The 22339-nt window shown below is 40.4% G+C and overlaps 1 protein-coding gene across 1 annotated transcript in view; it reads right to left on the bottom strand.

The window, feature by feature from the left end:
• Ift57 (intraflagellar transport 57) overlaps positions 1 to 22339 on the bottom strand; it is a 65833-nt gene that overhangs the window by 29920 nt on the left and 13574 nt on the right. The gene's annotated exons all lie outside the window — the stretch shown is intronic.

Below are 22339 nucleotides of genomic sequence, written 5' to 3'. Positions count from 1 at the left end.
AGGCAAGAGTGCATAAAGGGCATCATCTAATTTTGCTACATTTGAAATGCTCTGTAATATAAAAATCAACAATAAACACAATGGAAACATAAAGCCTTAAAAACTATCTTACTTCATAGTAAAATTACATTCTCAATGTGAATTTTATGCACTGAAAGACAGTTTTTAAATGTCTAACTCTAAGTGGATTGCCTTGTAGTGTTTTGCATTTTCATGGAAGCCTGGGGTCCTCTAGTTATTGTGCTCACTCCTGAGATCAGCACTTCTGACAGAGCTATGTGTCTCTCACCTATTAGCAAGTCCAGATAGACTCAGAACCTTAAGCAGAGTGAATATTGCTTTTATACTTCTATCGCCATTATCTGGGGATGTATACTTTATTATGTACATTTGGCATTTATTCAGTTGCATTCCATTTAGAAGGGCTCAAAGTACCCTTTTCTTAAAACTATAAGTATTCATCAAAGCAAAATGTGGACATCTAAGTGAAAATAGCCCAACACTGAATCTCAGATACCACCATGCCCATTTACATACTGGAACCTTTGTTTTGAGCACTTAAGAGAATGCTGTATGGTGAATAAACTAAACGCAGGGCAGCACAGAAGCACTGAGCATCACTGGTGGCTAGGAGGGGGTTGCAATGTTCACTAAGCACACATGTGTGATGTCCACTGGAGATGCAGGGCAGGGAAGGAGACAGTGGTTTTCCCACTGAAAGGCTGAAAAAGATTCTCTGACATTTGATTTGTACTAGCACTCACAATATACATGCTCTTGGAAGTGCATCATGTGCACACTCACTCGAAGTTCTGTCTACTTGGACTGGCTCTCACAGGCCCTGACCCTGACTGGATTACTTACTCCAAGCAGCCTAAAGTAGCAGGCATGGTTGACATGTGGCCGCTTGCAATTGCTTACATAAGTGTTAACAATGTGAAACTTTGTAGGATACACAGGCTGCTCCTGCCAGGGTTAAGGGTCCCATGTCACAATTCTACAAAGCCAGACTGAAAAAAGAGGACCTACAAGTCCCTTCCGATTCACTCCAGCACCAGGGTTCCTTGCCCACGGAGTCTCAAGACACCTGCAAGGACCCACACAGAATCCCCCACGGGATCCTAAGACCTCTGGTGAGTGGAACAAAACTTCTGCCAGGAGGCAGGTTCGAACACCAGATATCTGGACACCTTTCCTGCAAGAGGAGCGCTTGCCTTCAGAGAGTACTCTGACCAAAGAAATCTGAAACCATAGATGCAAGCATCAGCAACAGAATAGAAGAGATGGAAGAGAGAATCTCAGGTGCAGAAGATTCCATAGAGAACATCAGCACAAAAATCAAAGAAAATATAAAACGCAAAAAGATCCTAACTCAAAACATCCAGGAAATCCAGAACACAATGAGAAGACCAAACCTACGGATAATAGGGGTTGATGAGAATGAAGATTTTCAACTTAAAGGGCCAGCAAATATCTTCAACAAAATTATAGAAGAAAACTTCCCAAACCTAAAGAATAACATGCCCATGAACATACAAGAAGCCTACAGAACTCCATATAGACTGGACCAGAAAAGAAATTCCTCCCAACACATAATAATCAGAACAACAAATGCACTAAAGAAAGAGAGAATATTAAAAGCAGTAAGGGAGAAAGGTCAAGTAACATATAAAGGCAGGCCTATCAGAATTACGCCAGACTTTTCACCAGAGACTATGAAAGCCAGAAGAGCCTGGACAGATGTTATACAGACACTAAGAGAACACAAATGCCAGCCCAGGCTACTATACCCGGACAAACTCTCAATTACCATAGATGGGGAAACCAAAGTATTCGACAACAAAACCAAATTCACAATGATCTTTCCACGAATCCAGCCCTTCAAAGGATAATAACAGAAAAAAACCAATACAAGGACGGAAATCACGCCCTAGAAAAAGCAAGAAAGTAATCCATCAACAAACCAAAAAGAAGACAGCCACAAGAACAGAATGGCAACTCTAACAACAAAAATAAAAGGTAGCAACAATTACTTTTCCTTAATATCTCTTAATATCAATGGAATCAATTCCCCAATAAAAAGACATAGAATAACAGACTGGCTACACAAACAGGACCCAACATTCTGCTGCTGACAGGAAACCCATCTCAGGGAAAAAGACAGACACTACCTCAGAGTGAAAGGCTGGAAAACAATTTTCCAAACAAATGGTCTGAAGAAACAAGCTGGAGTAGCCATTCTAATATCTAATAAAATCGACTTCCAACCCAAATTTATCAAAAAAGACAAGGAGGGACACTTCATACTCATCAAAGGTAAAATCCTCCAAGAGGAACTCTCAATTCTGAATATCTATGCTCCAAATGCAAGGGCAGCCACATTCATTAAAGACACTTTAGTACAGCTCAAAGCACACATTGCACCTCACACAATAAGAGTGGGAGTCTTCAACACACCACTTTCATCAATGCACAGATCTGAGAAACAGAAACTAAACAGGGACACAGTGAAACTAACAGAAGTGATGAAACAAATGGACTTAACAGATATCTACAGAACATTTTATCCTAAAACAAACGGATATACCTTCTTCTCAGCACCTCACGGGACCTTCTCCAAAATTGACCATATAACTAGTCACAAAACAGGCCTCAACAGATACAAAAATATTGAAATTGTCCCATGCATCCTATCAGACCACCATGGACTAAGGCTGATCTTCAATAACAACATAAATAATGGAAAGCCAACATTCACATGGAAACTGAACAACATTCTTCTCAATGATACCTTGGTCAAGGATGGAATAAAGAAAGAAATTAAAGACTTTTTAGAGTTTAATGAAAATGAAGCCACAACATACCCAAACCTATGGGACACAATGAAAGCATTTCTAAGAGGGAAACTCATAGCTCTGAGTGCCTCCAAAAAGAAACTAGAGAGAGCACACACTAGCAGCTTGACAACACATCTAAAAGCTCTAGAAAAAGAGGAAGAAAATTCACCCAAGAGGAGTAGACAGCAGGAAATAATCAAACTCAGGGGCGAAATCAACCAAGAGGAAACAAGAAGAACTATTCAAAGAATTAACCAAAGGAGGAGTTGGTTCTTTGAGAAAATGAACAAGATAGATAAACCCATAGCTAGACTCAGTAGAGGGCACAGGGACAGCATTGTAATTAACAAAATCAGAAATGAAAAGGGAGACATAACAACAGATCCTGAAGAAATCCAAAACACCATCAGATCCTTCTACAAAAGGCTATACTCAACAAAACTGGAAAACCTGGACGAAATGGACAAATTTCTAGACAGATAGCAGGTACCAAAGGTAAATCAGGATCAAGTTAACGATCTAAACAGTCCCATATCACCTAAAGAAATAGAAGCAGTCATTAATAGTCTCCCAGCCAAAAAAAAGCCCAGGACCAGATGGGTTTAGTGCAGAGTTCTATCAGACCTTCAAAGAAGATCTAATTCCAGTTCTGCACAAACTATTCCACAAAATAGAAGTAGAAGGTACTCTACCCAACTCATTCTATGAAGCCATAATTACTCTGATACTTAAACCACAGAAAGATCCAACAGAGAACTTCAGACCAATTTCCCTTATGAATATCGATGCAAAAATCCTCAATAAAATTCTCGCTAACCAAATCCTAGAACACATTAAAGCAATCATCCATCCTGACCAAGTAGGTTTTATTCCAGGGATGCAGGGATGGTTTAATATTCAGAAATCCATCAACGTAATCCATTATATAAACAAACTCAAAGACAAAAACCACATGATCATCTCCTTAGATGTAGAAAAAGCATTTGACAAGATCCAACACCCATTCATGATAAAAGTTTTGGAAAGATCAGGAATTCAAGGCCCATACCTAAACATGATAAAAGCAATCTACAACAAACCAGTATCCAACATCAAAGTAAATGGAGAGAAGCAGGAAGCAATCCCACTAAAATCAGGAACTAGACCAAGCTGCCCACTTTCTCCCTACCTATTCAACATAGTACTTGAAGTCCTAGCCAGAGCAACTGGACAACAAAAGGAGATCAAGGGGATACAAATTGGAAAGATGAAGTCAAAATACCACTTTTTCCAGATAATATGATAGTATATATGAGTGACCCTAAAAATTCCACCAGAGAACTCCTAAACCTGATAAACAGCTTTGGTGAAGTAGCTGGATAGAAAATTAACTCAAACAAGTCAATGGCCTTTCTCTACACAAAGAATAAACAGGCTGAGGAAGAAATTAGGGAAACAACACCCTTCTCAATAGTCACAAATAATATAAAATATCTTGGCGTGACTAACTAAGAAAGTGAAAGATCTGTGTGATAAGAACTTCAAGTCTCTGAAGAAAGAAATTAAAGAAGATCTCAGAAGATGGAAAGATCTCCCATGCTCATGGATTGGCAGGATCAACATTGTAAAAATGGCTATCTTGCCAAAAGCAATCTACAGATTCAATGCAATCCCCATCAAAATTCCAACTCAATTCTTCAACGAATTAGAAAGAGCAATCTGCAAATTCATCTGGAATAACAAAAAACCTAGGATAGCAAAAACTCTTCTCAAGGATAAAAGAACCTCTGGTGGAATCACCATGCTTGACCTAAAGCTGTACTACAGAGCAATTGTGATAAAAAACTGCAGGGTACTGGTATTGTGAAAGAGAAGTAGACCAATGGAATAGAATTGAAGACCCAGAGATGAACCCACATACCTATGGTCACTTGATCTTCGACAAGAGAGCTAAAACCATCCAGTGGAAGAAAGATAGCATTTTCAACAAATGGTGCTGGCACAACTGGTTGTTATCATGTAGAAGAATGTGAATTGATCCATTCCTATCTCCTTGTACTAAGGTCAAATCTAAGTGGATCAAGGAACTCCACATAAAACCAGAGACACTGAAACTTATAGAGGAGAAAGTGGGGAAAAGCCTCGAAGATATGGGTACAGGGGAAAAATTCCTGAATAGAACAGCAATGGCTTGTGCTGTAAGATCGAGAATTGACAAATGGGACATCATGAAACTGCAAAGCTTCTGCAAGGCAAAAGACCCCGTCAATAAGACAAAAAGGCCACCAACAGATTGGGATAGGATCTTTACCTATCCTAAATCAGATAGGGGACTAATATCCAATATATATAAAGAACTCAAGAAGGTGGACTCCAGAAAATCAAATAACCCCATTAAAAATGGGGCCCAGAGCTAAACAAAGAATTCTCACCTGAGGAATACCGAATGGCTGAGAAGCACCTGAAAAAATGTTCAGCATCCTTAATCCTCAGAGAAATGCAAATCAAAACAACCCTGAGATTCCATCTCACAACAGTCAGAATGGAAAAGATCAAAAATTCAGGTGACAGCAGATGCTGGTGAGGATGTGGAGAAAGAGCAACACTCCTCCATTGTTTGTGGGATTGCAAGCTTGTACAACCACTCTGGAAATCAGTCTGGCAGTTCCTCAGAAAATTGGACATAGTACTACTGGAGGATCCTGCAATACCTCTCCTGGGCATATATCCAGAAGATGTTCCAACTGGTAAGAAGGACACATGCTCCACTATGTTCATAGCAGCCTTATTTATAATAGAAGCTGGAAAGAACCCAGATGCCTCTCAACAGAGGAATGGATACAAAAAATGTGGTACATTTACACAATGGAGTACTATTCAGCTATTAAAAACAATGAATTTATGAAATTCGTAGGCAAATGGTTGGACCTGGAGGGCATCATCTTGAGTGCAGTAACACAATCACAAAAGAACTCAAATGATATGTACTCACTGATAAGTGGATATTAGCCCAGAAACTTAGTATACCCCAGATATAAGATACAATTTGTAAAACACATGAAACTGAAGAAGAACGAAGATCAAAGTGTGGACACTTTGCACCTTGTTAGAATTGGAAACAATCACCCATGGAAGGAGTTACAGAGACAATGTTTGGAGCTGAGACAAAAGGATGGACCATCTAGAGACTGCCATATCCAGGGATCCATCCCATAATTAGCCTCCAAATGATGACACCATTGCATACACTAGCAAGCGTTTGCTGAAAGGATTCTGATGTACCTGTCTCTTGTGAGAATACGCTGGGGCCTAGCAAACACATAAGTGGATGCTCACACTCAGCTATTGGATGGATCACAGGGCCCCCAATGGAGGAGCTAGAGAAAGAAACCAAGGAGCTAAAGGGATCTGCAACCCTGTAGGTGCAACAACATTATGAACTAACCAGTACCTTGGAGCTCTTGACTCTAGCTGCATATGTATCCTAGTAGGCCATCACTGGAAAGAGAGGCCCATTGGACAAGCAAACTTTATATGCCCCAGTACAGGGGAACGCCAGGGCCAAAAAGTGGGAATGGGTGGGTAGGGTAGTGGGGGGGGGGAGGGTATGGGGGACTTTTGGGATAGCATTGGAAATGTAATTGAGGAAAATGCGTAATAAAAAAAATATTAAAAAAAAAAAAAAGAGGACCTGTCTTCTCAGGAGCAAGTTGGCCTGGTTCTCAATAGAATGCAGATGCTGTGGTCACTGACACAAAGATGCCTGAATTGTGGCACCATTGTTTACTTTAACTGAAGTCACTCATGGTAGATTAAATCCGGAGGCTGTGCTGTCTAACCTCATCCCCTCATTTTTGCTTCTTCTCCTTGCCATTTTCTAAAAGGATAAATTCTAGAAGGACCTAGCCTGATAAGGACATCTCTCCTGCTGCACTTTCTTTAGGCCGGGACATAGGATTTCCAAGTGTGAATAATATATTCAGCAATTAATTCCTTCCTTCCTTCCTTCCTTCCTTCCTTCCTTCCTTCCTTCCTTCCTTCCTTCCTTCCTTCCTCCCTCCCTCCCTCCCTCCCTCCCTCCCTCCTTCCCTCCCTCTTTCTCCGTTTTCCTCAAGCCGTGGCCTTGCATGATTGTGAGCCAGATTCTGCATTTGTAGGATGAAGACCAAACACTGCTTTCGGATACTCAAGTACACATGAACTTGAACATTGGCCCTTTTAAAAAGTTGTGTTTCTCATTACTGGCTTAGTTCGTTCTCTTTTGGACTAATCTGCTAACTCTCAATGTCCTGAGGTAATTTAATTCAGGAGTACAAGTATTTTCACGTATTCAGGCTGTATTTATCCACTGCAGAAATAGCCCAGTGGCTAAGAAAAGGCAACCAGGGTGCCATAGGCTTGGGCGAGTACTAAGCTTCTACTTGAACATCTGCACATTTACTTCATAATCTTGTTCCTCATTCAACATCTCCTAACATCTGGGAACTGCACACACTAACTATCAAAAAGAAATCATGTAAAAGTTCTATACTGTGCCTCAGTTAGAACACTTGGATAAACCATTTCTTTTCATTTAACAAATGGAATTTTATGTGTGGCTATTAGTAAAAGACAAAGTTGCTGTTTTGATATGACCAAAATGTTGCATCCTTCTCAGAAGCAATATTAACTAAGATTCTGGCTCTCAGGAAACTGCATTCTCTAGTTATTCCAGTGGAACAGACAATTAAAAGCTTGGGAAACATAGCCTATGTAGTATTTTTCCTTATAATTAATTAGCTCAACCAATACTTCACTTGTTAAATTCTTAGAACATTCCAGGAAAGATTCCAGGGACTAAATATACATGGTTTAGAAAGATAAAAGACTTTAATTTTTGCCTGCAAGCGGTTTACAGAGTCTTAGGAAGCATTTGAGGTCAGTTAATGGGAGTGAAATTTGGTCTCAGGTAAAAGAACTGATGGATGAAGTGAGAAGTGGTCCTCACCATGAGAGGAAGAATTGAAGATAATAGTCCAACCCATCCCACAAAGTAGCCATGGGCTTAAATAGTGAGGGGCAAGATCAAAGTCAGTTCAAAGATCAAACATGCAGTGTTAATAGCCTTCACAGAGCTTTGTCCCAGTGAGTAGTCTCTTCCTTCCAGGTAATGTTAAAAAGCAGGACGGTTAAACATCTGATGAGAAACTGTACTGTGTGTGTTTTCCAAATGTAAATGTACATATAATATAAACACACACATACAAATGCATAATGAAAATGTACATATAATATAAACACACACATACAAATGCACAACCACTTCATGGATAAACTTTAATTTACCTGAAGAGTTTACTTTATAACTGTACCACGATAAACTCCAAGTGGCTTTAACTGCCAAGATTAACTAGTCCTAGCCAGGCGTGGTCCACATGGCTGCAATCCAACACTGAGGCTGCCTAATGAAATGGAATTATCAGTCTGAGAGCAGGCTGTGCTACAGAGCAAGTTCCAGACCAGTCTGGTCTAAATGAGTCTTTGACCAAAATAAAAGAAAGAGAAATTAAATAGTCCTGAGACTCTTTGGAGGGAAAAATGACATCTTGAAGTCATAAAAGTGCACTATACATGATAAAGTGGCAGACCTCAAATCCCACCTCTTATTTCTTGAGTTTTAACTGTCTGCTGGCCCCTCCCCATTGATTCTTAATATAAAGTAATTTATGTTTTAAATTTCTTAATATTTTATTTTATGCTTTGATATTTTTCATATTATGTATTATCATCTCTCACTACACCTACGGGGTTAACACTTGTCAGTCATGTTTCTATTAGTTACTTTTGTTCTTTTCCTTCCACCTGCTGCTCCAAGTAGAGTTCACATAGGCATAGGAAATGAGGGAAGACTCTGTCTTTCTCTCCACATTAGCAATCCTTTATATCATCACCATTTAACCTGAAAAGTCAACGTTCATCACTGATTGACATCCTTTCATGTTAATATTGCCACCCATTTACATCACTTCATGGATCCTAAACTAGTCTATTGTTCTGTTTCTGAGCCAGCCATACCCACCCTGACTTAGATACAAAGCACAAACAATTCTATGTATCCTTCACTCAGATCCCGACATAGCAGCTCTTACATAAACTAAGGGCAGAGGGAGAATAAAGGGTGTAATGTTTATATCTAGATGCTGATATTTAGAGATATTTCCACATTTCTCCCTGTGTACTCTTCTGTGTTTTAATTTACAGGAAAGATTTGTTCTTAAAATAGTAAAAGTTGAAACTTTTTTTTCTGCCTTCATATACATGTACATAGATTGTGGCAACAATAAAGGTTTGGTTAGGCTTAAATTTGCAATTTTGGCAAGTGATCTTGTACATAACTAACCTTGTTCTCACCCCTCCCCCACTCCTTTTAATTCAGGGAATGGCAATTCCTTCCCCAGCTTTCAAATGAGGTGAGTACATTAATATCCCCTCTCTGTCTCTCTCTGTCTCTCTGTCTCTGTCTCTGTCTCTGTCTCTGTCTCTCTCTCTCTCTCTCTCTCTCTGTGTGTCTGTGTGTGTTCCTGTGTTGGGGCGGGGTAAAATGTAAGCTAAATTTTAAAAATAAGATGAAATTTATATGGGGCAGGTTTAAATGAGAAAGGAGGAAGTGTGTTTTGGCAACAGTGAGCTCTAAATGCATCCTTAGGAAGGTGTACGGGTACAGAGCGGAGAGCAGAGACAAAGTCAGCTGTTTACAATGACGAAAATAGCGAGAGCCAGAAGACTGAAATAGGAATGAACACAGCTTGTAAAATCACAATGAGAAGGTGAGTAGGAACCAGAGAGAAGAATGCTCCTGCCTCAAAATCTAGGTCACAAAATGTCACTTTTGTCCTGTGGGCCAGGGAAGAGGCAGAAGTATGAATAAGGTCTGCTGACTTCATTTACTTAGCAGATAAATATTTATTTGGTGCCTACTATCACCACATATTGTGCTCGTCCTGGGAACAACGATTCCAACGGAAACCTCCCTGCACCAAGTACTCTACTTCTGCTTCAGAAAGATCTATGCGTTGTTGTAGGTAATATGGGCGCAGAGGTGAAGAGGGTGGAGCTAATGAGAAGTACAACTGAGGAGGGATGAGCTAAACCTCATCAGATAGATATGATGACTTGAAACAAAAGACGAAGTCAAAAGGGTCCCATAAATGGCAGGGCTGGGGGCTTATCTGTAAAGGGCTTGCCTTGCAAGCTCAGGACCAATGTTTAACTCCCCAGATGCCAGATAACAAAGGCCAGGCATGGTGGCATGCTCTCAGCACCAAGGAGGCAGAGATGGATGAAGTCAGTCACTGCATAACCCACTTATCTTGCTTGTGAGTTAACAATAGATTACTGTAAAAACCAATATAGCATGTGAAGAATGACAGCCTAGGTTATCCTCTGTATACATGGGTAAGCACATGCAATCCCCTACACACACACACACACACACACACACACACACACACACACACAAAATACATAAAGAAGAACACACACACACACACACACACACAGAGGGGGTAGGGCAGAGAGACAGAGTTATACAAACTGGAAAGCCAAGGAAAGAGCAGGCTTACCTTGACTCATGACAGTTTGTGACAAGCACAAGGTTAGGTGCATGAAGGGCAGTTACTGAACTGCACACTGAAGTCTCATCAAAAGCTTAGTGCTTCACAACCATGTACATACACTTGTAGGCAGAAAAAGGTCTCAAAAGGGATTGAAACCAGGATCATCTTACAAAAATCGTGCATTGGTATTCAAATACAGGGGCGGGGTGACAATATTTTGGAAAAGGGCAGGGGTGGGGCAGAAGATAAGTATGGAAGACCACTAAAGTCTGCTGTAAGATTCAGACAGGTTATAGAGAACATGGCCTTGCAACACAGCTGAAAGGAGGGAAATGAAACACGTAGCAGTCACTGTCACGGTCACCACACTGCTGTCTCGGGGGAAAGGCATCAGTCAGATACACTAGTATTCTAGGAGTGAGTCAGGAAGAGGGGCTGGAGGCAGTGGGCAGAAGACTGCAAACATTCATTTTATGGGTACCCATTTAAGACACCCAGTCATACCATTAGTATTTACTCCTAGTGTTGATTCAGGAAACAGAACCTGCCCATTTATATATGGACAGTTTGAAAATGATACCTGAAAAACAAACACATTGTTCTTCATTAAATTCTCATGTGTTAGTTCTGGAGGAGAGATCAGATTCTGAAAGTAAAGCTATGGTGTAACCAGGGTTTCCCAGTTTACCCTGAAATGCAAGCTTACTGTATGGACGTCTTATCAAGACGACGGCAAGCTAAAGAGCTGTTTGTATCTACGCCATTTTAGTTTTCCTGCTGGGAACTGAAAAGCAGTAACTGATTCCAGCCTTTGGGAAAGGTGAACATTCTACAAAATAAGAACTACAGCAAGCACATACTCTCTGCCAGCAGCATGTCAGGTGCAGACTGTCCACAATTTAGGTTATATTAATCTCAAAAGAAGCCTGGGAGGAATTGTGTCCCCACATTAGAGATAAGAAAGCAGCGTCAAGGAGAGGTTAATTAACTTTTAGGGTCCTGTGGCTAGAGCATACACAGTCAGAACTTTCATCAAAGGCTATTTCCGGCATTGCATCTACCTTTAAGGCCTAGGCTTGGAGCTGAGCAGGGACCTTGGAAAGTCCTTGTTCCATCTCCTTGCTATGTCTGCAAGGGCCAAGATGGAAATAAGGATGTCTATTCAAGTGTGGATTCAAAAGCTAACTAGAGATCAAGCGAACAGTCTCTCACACCCAGCAAGATCTGCTGTTTGAGCTTCTCTGAGAGAGGAGCTTGTCTATCTTCTCCAGCCCACATCCCCTGTTCTCCCGTGGATGGAAACTGATGGGGTGGTACAGGTTAGCTGCCAGAGAAATAAAAGCACTGACTTAGTCATAATGTCCCACTGCAGTCAAATGGGAGGCATTTTAATCCTTGCTCTGGCAAAATACCAACCAGAGACTTCGCTTACAACACAGACAGCCCTACCATGCAAAGCAATGGTTGGGAAAGGGGAGAAAAGGCTCGTTTAAGCTGGAATCAGAATGGAGGGTAGGCTACTGTGCTGTAAAGCAGGGCTTCCCCCAGGCTACTCAGAAAGGACATTTCATTGAGAAGGAAGGTATAAGGTGAAGAAAAATAAAGAAAATTCAAATGATGGCATTTAGCAGGCAAAGCACCCCATCCTTGTTTTGATTACAACACAGCATCCTGCCTGGATGACCATCTGTAAACCTAACGTGCAGTGTGCATTCTAAGGCCTCAGTTTCACCTCCATTCAGCTTTTGCTTTTTAAGCTAAAAAGTTGCTTATTCTTGGTACAACAAGAGTCTTTCTTTCTTCCTTTCTTTCTTTTTTTCTTCTCTTGCTAAGTAATTAAAAACCAATTGTGTTTAAGGCTTTTGAGAGACTTGGTTTTATGCTGCATAACTAGGGATTGGGTTTCTAAAACCTCAAATTTAGCAACTCATGGAAGAATAGTATCTATGGCATGTTTGAAACGAAGTGATGGGCAGTTAAAAATAGAACAGAGCCAAGCGCTCAGCCCCTGCTCACATCCTTTTCACTGGGCTGGAGCACCACATCTGCATTATGCAGACAGGACACGGGGGGCTGGGATTCTGAGGATGCACAAGGAAGGGGAGTGGCCAGCAAAGCCACCATGAATGCACTGGCAGTTTCCCCAATGACAAATGTGATGTGGAAACAGAATGACCAGCAAACCTCATTGACACCTTGTCAGGAGAACCTGTCCTCCTTATGTCTGCCGGTTTTCATCTCTGCAGGTCCTTCACCTTCCACACCTTCAACAGGTCTTGCCCAGTCCTCAAAACTTCAACCGAGCACTGGAGGACCATTAGGTGAGTTTAGTGAAATCTCAGACTCAAGAACACTCTGAAATTAGAGAATGTGGAAATCTGTGGTCCAGCCTTAAGGACAAATACCATTCATAAGGTTCTTCTTCTAAGAAAAGGTATCCCAAAATTCAGGTAATTAATCTACAGATGAAATTTGGGAAAACCAGACATCATTAATTGTGGCTGTTCCCTGAGAAGTATGCCTGGCAAGTTCACAATCAGGTGTAAGGAAGCTATGTGGGAAGCTTAGACAGGAAGAACGGCCTTCAAGACACTGTGTTAAATCTCAGAGCAGCACACCTCTTCCCAAACAAGTCAACTGTCAGCATTAACCACCCACAGGAAGAGCCTTCGCTTCCTTCAGTACTTGAGGGATACCTGCTGTGCTGTGATTTGCTTAGGCAGCCCTTTACAAGTTAAACCCACAGGAGGATAGTAATTCCATACATATTCAATATATTGTGGTATTAAAGAAGATGGGCCACCAGGTCCTTTCTCAGGGAAGGGTTTACCAAGCTGCAGGGAATGTGAGCAGCAGATGGCCTGCTGCTGTCTGCATCCCAGGCTGTCTCACCCTGGAGCAAGGCATAGGGCAGCCTGCCGCCTGGGACTCAGCCAGGTGGAAGGCTTGTGCCAGGGCTCCTCCCCAGGATGTCTACCACGTATTACAACTCGACTCCTTTCTCTGCCCCTTCATTGTCACCACCGGTCTAATGGAACGAGCATCTCCCTTCTGTCCCCACTGACTACTTCTTGAGAACATGACCTCTGACATGTCCTTCTCATTGCCTTTCTTCTTGTTTCATCTTACCAAAAGCCAGGAGAACACTGTCAGGTTTCCAAATCCTAGAATTGTGCTACTTAGTGCATATTGAGGGTCTAGGCTTCTTTTATTTAGTGAAAGGAACACACACACACACACACACACACACACACACACACACACACAAGCACCTTTCTGTGTTTCATACATAGTACAGAGAAGCAACAAATACTATTGAAAAGATCTTTTCTCTATGAAGACTAAATCACACCTTGCCTACAAAATTCCATATTTATATATTATACACTCAGCATGTGTTCATTCAGTATTATTGATTACTGAGTATCTGCTCTGCCACCCACCAGGCACAGGTTTTCAAAAAGGCAGTAATGAACTCCTGCTATAGAGGTGTGTGCATTCTGGAGATGAGGTGGACAATACACAGGTCAGTAATTACTAAAATAGGACACTGAGTCTCTTAATAAAAAAAGGCAGTGTGAGAAGATACAGAATAATGATGGAAGCATCCACTGCTTGAAAGTCGTGAGTAAAGATAGCTAGCTGTCACCCATACTTTCCCAGGTCACGAGTAAAGATAGCTAGTTGTCACCCATACCTTCCCAGGTTTGCAGCCATACACACGTTTGTGCACTAGTTTTCTTGACACTATGCAGACCAGCAAGTTTACTGAAAGGGTATCTCTATTGTGTTGTGAGCCCACCTGCTGTATTAAATATAAGATCTTAAATCTATATTACTAACCTACACTGCAATTCTGTCTTAGAGAAGGAACAGCCTGAGCCATTAGAAGCTGGAGTCAGTCACAGCTGTGCCAGGCAGATGGCTTTAGTGGGCAATATGATAAGCCTGCCAGGTTTCTCAAAATATGAAAAGGGTTTTCCTGTCTCATTAGTACTTCATGGTTGACCATCCACAAACACCTGGCGCTTAGACTCTTCCTCCCGTGAAAATGTCACACAGTTTTAATTCCAAAGGATATATATTATGCAATCTTTGCCAAATGAGCTAATATATAAATAATTGATAAGCTCAGATATAGGAGGAGGAAAACCCTTCTTCATATGTCCTAATTTCAGTGACAAATTAAATTAGTGGCAGAGGCAAATTTAAGATACTTTTGTTCTTCTCAATATCCAAGCTATCTGTTCAAAGGGAAATTCCACCTTCACACACTATTTACCCATCTATAGACATAAACAACACAACTTAGTTTCTAAGAATAACTGTGAATTCATCTCTACTTTGGTTTCTTTATCTTATAATCAAGTATCCTCATCATCTCCAGTATATAGAGCAACTGAACACAATACTACAATGTACTTGCTCCAGGTAAGAATCATACCATATTTAAACTTTGTTAAGCCTGTTATGAGATAGAAGGGCAAAAGACCTGTACTTTGAAGATATAGTTTAAACTTAGGTAGTACAATTTTAAACTTTTAAAATTTAAGTATCTTGAAGTTATAAATGTTAATGGCTACATCTATGAACACAAGGTAACAAGTACATAAATACCTCGAAAGAGTAGAAAGTATCTTAAGTACTTTGAATACTAAAAATGATCTAAAATGTAAGGTATAAACAAATAACTAGAATTTATTTATTTGGACATAACAGTATCTTATAAAATTTTAATTGATCATTAGGATCATGGGTGAGGAGGACACAACACCTGTTCCAATACCACCAGGAGTAACTCTGACCAGCAGGATCCAGGGACACAGCAACCCCACCTGACCAGTGGCTTGGGTTCCTTCCGGTCTGACCTGGTTTATCTTGGGCGCAAACTTGGCAACCAATCCCACAGTCCCCAGAGGAGGTTCCAATCCCAGACACACGAGCACGCCCAGGATCGCAAGATCTGTGAGGAACTGCATGCTGGTCTCCAGTTGAGCTGAGGTCTGAACCCCGAAAATGGTGATAATTGACCCACATGACACAGTAGGCGTTCCCTCAAGCTCCTGGAACTCTGGCTCCTGCCTAAGTTACCAGTGGCTTGGGTTCCTTCCGGTCTGACCTGATTTACCTTGGGTGTAAACTTGGCAACCAACTCCACAGCCCCCAGAGGAGGCTCCACTCCCAGGCACACTAGCACGCCCAGGATCACAAGATCCCAGGATCGCAGGATCCCAGGAGCTTGGTTACACAAGGATCTCGGGTCTCAGAGGCAGCTTGACTCCCAGAAACTCTGACATGCCCAAAATCTCAGGATCACTGGATCCTGGAATCACAGGATCACAGAGACAGCTAGACTCTGAGTTGTCCCGATTCAACCAGGATTACAGGAAGGACAGGCTCCAGACAGATATAGTGAGGGCAGGGAGCACTAGAGATAATCAGATGGCGGGAGGCAAGCATAAGAAGATAAGGTTACTTGGCATCATCAGAACCCAATTCTCCCACCATAGCAAGCCCTGGATACACCATCACAGGATAAGCAAGACTCGGATCTAAAGTCACTTGTAATGACGATGATAGAGGACTGTAAGAAGGACATAAATAACTCCCTTAAAGAAATAAAGGAGAATACAGGTAAACAGGTAGAAGCCCATAAAGAAGAAACACAAAAATCCCTTAAAGAATTACAGGAAAACACAATCAAACAGGCAAATGAAATGAACAAAACCATCCAAGATCTAAAAATGGAAATAGAAACAATAAGGAAATCACTAAGGGAGACAACCCTGGAATTAGAAAACCTAGGAGAGAGATCAGGAGTCATAGATGCAAGCATCACCAACAGAATACAAGAGATAGAAGAGAGAATCTCAGGGACAGAAGATACCATAGAAAACACTGACACAACAGTCAAAGAAAATTCAAAATGCAAAAAGCTCCTAACCCAAAACATCTAGGAAATTCAGGATACAATGAGAAGACTAAACCTAAGCATAATAGATATAGAAGAGAGTGAAAATTATCAACTTAAAGGGCCAGTAAATATCTTCAACAAAATTATAGAAGAAAACTTCCCTAACCTAAAGAAAGAAATGCCCATGAACATATAGAAGCCTATAGGACTCCAAATAGACTGGACCAGAAAAGAAATTCCTCCAGACACATGATAATCAAAACACCAAATGCATTAAAAAAGAAATAATATTAAAAGCAGTAAGGGAAAAAGGTCAAGTAACATATAAAGGCAGACCTATCAGAATTACACCAGACTTCTCACCAGAGACTATGAAAGCTAGAAAATCCTGGGCAGTTGTCTATACAGACCCTAACAGACCCTAACACAAATGCCAGCCCAGGCTACAATACCCAGCAAAACTCTCAATTACCTTAGACAGAGAAACCAAGATATGCCATGGCAAAACCAAATTTACACAATATCTTTCCACAAACCCCACCCTACAAATGGAAACACCAGCAAAAGGAGGGAAATTATACCCTAGAAAAAGCAAGAAAGTAATATTCCAACAAACCAAAAAGAAGATAGGCACACAAACATAATTCCACCTCTAACAACAAAAATAACAGGGAGTAACAATCACTTTTCCTTAAGATCTCTTAACATCAATGAACTCAATTCCCCCAATAAGACACAGAGTAACTAACAGACTAGATATGTAAACAAGACCCAGCATTTTCCTGCATACAGGAAACCTACCTCACTGACAATGACAGACACTACCTCAGAGTAAAAGGCTGGAAAACAATTTTCCAAGCAAATGTTCCTAAGAAACAACCAGGAGTAGCCATTCTAATATGGAATAGCATCAACTTTCAACCTAAAGTTATCAAAAAGGATAAGGAAGGACACTTTATACTGGTCAAAGAAAAATCTACCAAGATGAACTCTCAATTCTGAACATCTATGCTCCAAATGTAAGGGCACATATAAAAGAAACTTTACTAAAGCTCAAAGTACACATCGCACCCCACACAATAATACTGGCAGACTTTAACAATCCACTCTCAGCAATGGATGGATCATGGAAACAGAAACTAAACTTAGACACAGTAAGATTAACAGAAATTATGAGCCAAATGGATCTAACAGATATTTATAGAGCATTTCATTCTAAAACAAACGAATATACTTTCTTCTCAGCACCTCATGGTACCATCTCCAAAACTGACCACAAAAATTGGCCACAAAACAGCCCTCAACAGATACAAGAAGACTGAAATAATCCCATGCACCCTATCAGATCACCTCGGATTAAGGCTGGTCTTAAATTCATATAAAAACAGCAGAAAACACAAATACACATGGAAGCTAAACAACGCTCTACTCAATGATAACTTGGTCAAGGAAAAAATAAAGAAATTAAAGACTTTTTAGAATTTAATGAAAATGAAGACACATCACACTGAAAATGATGGGACACAATGAAAGCAGTGATAAGAAGAAAACTCATAGCTCTAAGTGCCTCCAAAAAGAAACTGGAGAGAGCACACACTAGGAGCTTGACAGATCACCTTAAGCTCTAGAAGCAAATTCACCCATGAGGAGTAGACAGCAGGAAATAATCAAACTCAGGGCTGAAATCAACCAAGTGGAAATAAAAGAACTATACAAGGAATCAACAAAACCAGGAGATGATTCTTTAAGAAAATCAACAGGATAGATAAACCCTTAGCCAGACTAACCAGAGGACACAGAGAAAGTATCCAAATTAATAAAATCAGAAATGAAAAAGGAGATATAACAACGGAAAAAGTAAATAAAAAAACCCATCAGATCCTACTACAAAAGTTTATACTCAACTAAATTGGAAAATCTGGATGAAATGCACCATTTTTCTAGACACATACAAGGTGCCAAAGTTAAAACAGGATCAGATAAACCATCTAAGCAGTCCCATATCCCCTAAAGAAATAGAAGCAATCATTAATAGTCTCCCAACCAAAAACATTTTTCCCTGTGCCCATGTGCTCAAGGCTCTTCCCCACTTTCTTTTCTATTAGTTTCAGTGCATCAGGTTTTATGTGGAGGTCCTTGATCCACTTGGACTTGAGCTTTGTACAAGGAGATATGAATGGATTGGTTTGCACTTTTCTACATGCTGATCACCAGTTGAACCAGCACCATTTGTTAAAAATGCGTTCTGTTTTCCACTGGATGGTTTTAGTTCCTTTGTCAAAGATCAAGTGCCCATAGGTGTGTGGGTTCATTTCTGGGTCTTCAATTCTATTCCCCTATCTACCTGCCTGTCTCTGTACCTATACCATGCAATTTTTTATCACTAATGCTCTGTAGTACAGCTTGAGGTCAGGGATTATGATTCCCCAAGAAGTTCTTTTATTGTTGAGAATAGTTTTCACTATCCTGGGTTTCTTATTATCCCGAATGAATTTGCAAATTACTTTCTAACTCTATGAAGAATTGATCTGGAAATTTTGATGGGAATTGAATTGAATCTGTAGATTGCTTTCGGCAAGATGGCCATTTTTACTATTAGTCCTGCCTATCCATGAGATGGCAGATCTTTCCATCTTCTGAGATCTTCTTCGATTTATTTCTTCAAAGACTTGAAATTCTTATCATACAAATCTTTCACTTGCTTGGTTAGAGTCACACCAAGGTATGTAATATTGTTTGTGACTATTGTGATTTGTTTGAGTTAATTTTATATCCAGCTACTTTGCTGTAGTTGTTTATCAGCTTTAGAAGTTCTCTGGTGGAATTTTTGGGGTTACTTAAGCATACAACTGTATCATCTGCAAATAGTGATAGTTTGACTTCTTTCTTTCCAATTTGTATCCCTTTGAGCCCCTTTTGTTGTCTAATTCCCCTAGCTAGAACTTCAAGTACCATTATGAATAGACAGGGAGATAGTGGCAGCCTTATCTAGTCCCTGATTTTAGTGGGATTGCTTCAAGTTTCTCTCTATTTAGTTTGATGTTGGCTACTGGTTTCCTGTATATTGCTTTTACTATGTTTAGGTGTGGGCCTTGAATTCCTGATCTTTCCAAGACTTTTAACATGGAGGGATGCTGAATTTTGTCAAATGCTTTTTCAGCATCTAATGAAATGATCATGTGGCTTTTTTCTTTGAGTTTGTCTTTGTAGTGGATTATGTTGATGGATTTCTGTATATTGAACCATTCCTGCATCTCTGGGATGAAGCCTACTTGATCCTGGTCAATGATCATTTTGATGTGTTCTTGGATTTGGTTGGCAAGAATTTTATTGAGTAGTTTTGCATAAATGTTCATAACAGAGATTGGTCTGAAGTTCTCCTTTGTAAGGTCTTTGTGTGGTTTTAATATCAGCTCCACTGTGATCATAGCAGCCTTTTTTATAGTAGCCAGAAGCTGGAAAGAACCCAGATGTCCCTCAACAGAGGAATGGACACAGAAAATGTGGTACATTTATACAATGGAATACTACTCATTAAAAATGACGAATTCATGAAATTTTTAGGCAAATGGCTAGAACTAGAAAATAGTTCTAGTGGGAGTGGGTGGGTTGGGGAGCAGGGGGAGAGGGTATAGGGGACTTTCGGGATAGCATTTGAAATGTAAATGAAGAAAATATCTAATAAAAAAGAACTATTTCTTCATGTATGGACTCTGTTTAGACAAATATAAAGGCCATAAGAAAGAAAGAAAGAAAGAAAGAAAGAAAGAAAGGAAGGAAGGAAGGAAGGAAGGAAGGAAGGAAGGAAGGAAGAAAGAAAGAAAGAAAGAAAGAAAGAAAGAAAGAAAGAAAGAAAGAAAGAAAGAGAGAAAGAAGAAAATATCATCCTGAGTGAGGTAACCCAATCACAAAATAACACACATGGTATGTACTCACTGATAACTGGATATTAGCCCCAAAGCTCCAAATAACCAGGATACAATTCATAGACCACATGAAGCTCATGAAGAAGGAAGACCAAAGTGTGGGTGCTTCGGTCCTTCTTAGAAGGAGAACAAAATACTAACACGAGTAAATATGGAGATAAAGTGTTGATCAGAGACTGATGGAAATGCCACCCAGAGACTGCCCGACCTGGGGATTCATCTCATATACAGTTACCAAACCCAGACACTATTGTGGATGCCAAGAAGTGCATGCTGAACAGAGCCTGATATGGCTGTTTCCTGAGAGGCCCTGCCAGAGCCTTACAAATACAGAGGTGGATGTTAGCAGCCAACTATTGGACTGAGCATGGGGTCCTCAATAGAAGAGTTAGAGAAAGGACTGAAGGAGTTAAAGGGGTTTACAACCCCAGAGGAAGAACAACAATATCCACCAATTAGACTCCCGAGAACTCCCAGGGACTAAGCCATCAACAAAGGAGTACACATGGCTTCAGCTGCATATGTAGCGGAGGATGGCCTTGTCATGCATCAATGGGAGGAGGGGTCCTTAGTACAATGAAGGATTGATATCCCAGTGTTGCGGAATCAAGGATGGGTAGGTGTAAGTGGGTGGGTGGGTGGGTGGGTGGAGGAACACCCTTATAGAAGCAGGGGGAGGGAGGATGTGACAGAGAGTTTCTAGGAGGGAGGGAAACAGGGAAAGGGGATAACATTTGAAATGTAAACTTAAAAATCCAATTAAAAAATCAAAAAGAAAAAACAAGAATTTCAATCGATCAATAAAAATACCCCTATTCGGAGTTAAAAAGGGGAAATGGGGAATTTTAATTAAGGGAGGGGGAGGGAAGCCAAGGCTGAAGGCAAGAATGTGAGGAGGGAATATAAGAGGAAGAATGTTTGTTTATTCCCAGGAGGGGAACGACTCAATAGTTATAATTGATTACAATAGTTAATCAATAGCTACCCAGCTGTGAAGACTGTGACCCACAAAAATGGCCAACAAGGCAAGATGTCCCTAAAAACTGTAAGAGTGGCACTCATACCGTGTCAGTAACTAAGACCTCTCTAATTGGATTTAAGGTCCATACAGCAGGAAAGGAGTCATGCCTGACACTGGAAACCTAGCAAACTATCTGGGTCTAGTGAAGCCACTGATGTTAGGAAAACTTACGACTACCACTTTACTAAACTACATAGATTCTAACTGCATTCTAAGTACTTATCCTTAGATAACTGTAGTTCTGAACCCTCACTAAAGACGTTTTTCTTCACAACAGACAGAGATCATTACAGAAAATCACAACAAAAGTGCAGAGAGCAACCTGATCAGAGTACCTGACTCTGTGGATACAACTTCAACATAACTCCTGCACCGAAGGCAGAGGTAACATTGCACAACAGAAGACACAGACACTGTAAGAGCCAGAGAGCAGAAGTCTGTTGTGAAATGTCTTCTAGAAATGACAGGAAAGCGTCATCCATAACACTTCAATATGGCTACCCAAATGAGACCCAAACAAGGACAACACCCATAGATGTGCTGAAGTGGGAGGGGAAATCTCACAGGCCTCTACCCCTACACAAAGAGTTACTGGGAACTAAGGGATGCTGAGAGATGAAGAAGTCTTTCTCCAAGGAGAAGCTCCCTTATTGGCTATGCAATAGTAAGTGGCTATCTCTAATGTATTTTATATACAAGCAGCATAAAGAACTTGGTTCTATTTATAGTTTTGCACGTGTGTGTGTGTGTGTGTGTGTGTGTGTGTGTGTGTGTTTGTGTATCAATAATAACAAAGGAAGAAAAGGCCAAAGATTTGAGATGGAGCTAAGGAGGAGAGGCATGGGAGGAGTTGGAGGAAGAAAAGTAAATGGAGCTAATTAATAAAATTATATTTTAAATTAAAAATTAAAAATAAGCTTATAACATATTCATTTATTAAATCATTTATTCCATACTTTGTTTTATAATATGAGAAATGTTAAAAAATAGACAATTATCTCTGTAATGATGGAGCTCACAAGTCAGAGATGCTTGGGAAACACTATAATGCTTTTAGCCAGCATGTA

This window comes from Mus musculus, chromosome 16 (assembly GCF_000001635.26).
Source record: "Mus musculus strain C57BL/6J chromosome 16, GRCm38.p6 C57BL/6J".
Taxonomy (NCBI): Eukaryota; Metazoa; Chordata; class Mammalia; order Rodentia; family Muridae; genus Mus; species Mus musculus.
The sequence above is the reverse complement of the archived record's forward strand: the minus strand, read 5'-3'. Positions and strand labels throughout refer to the sequence as shown.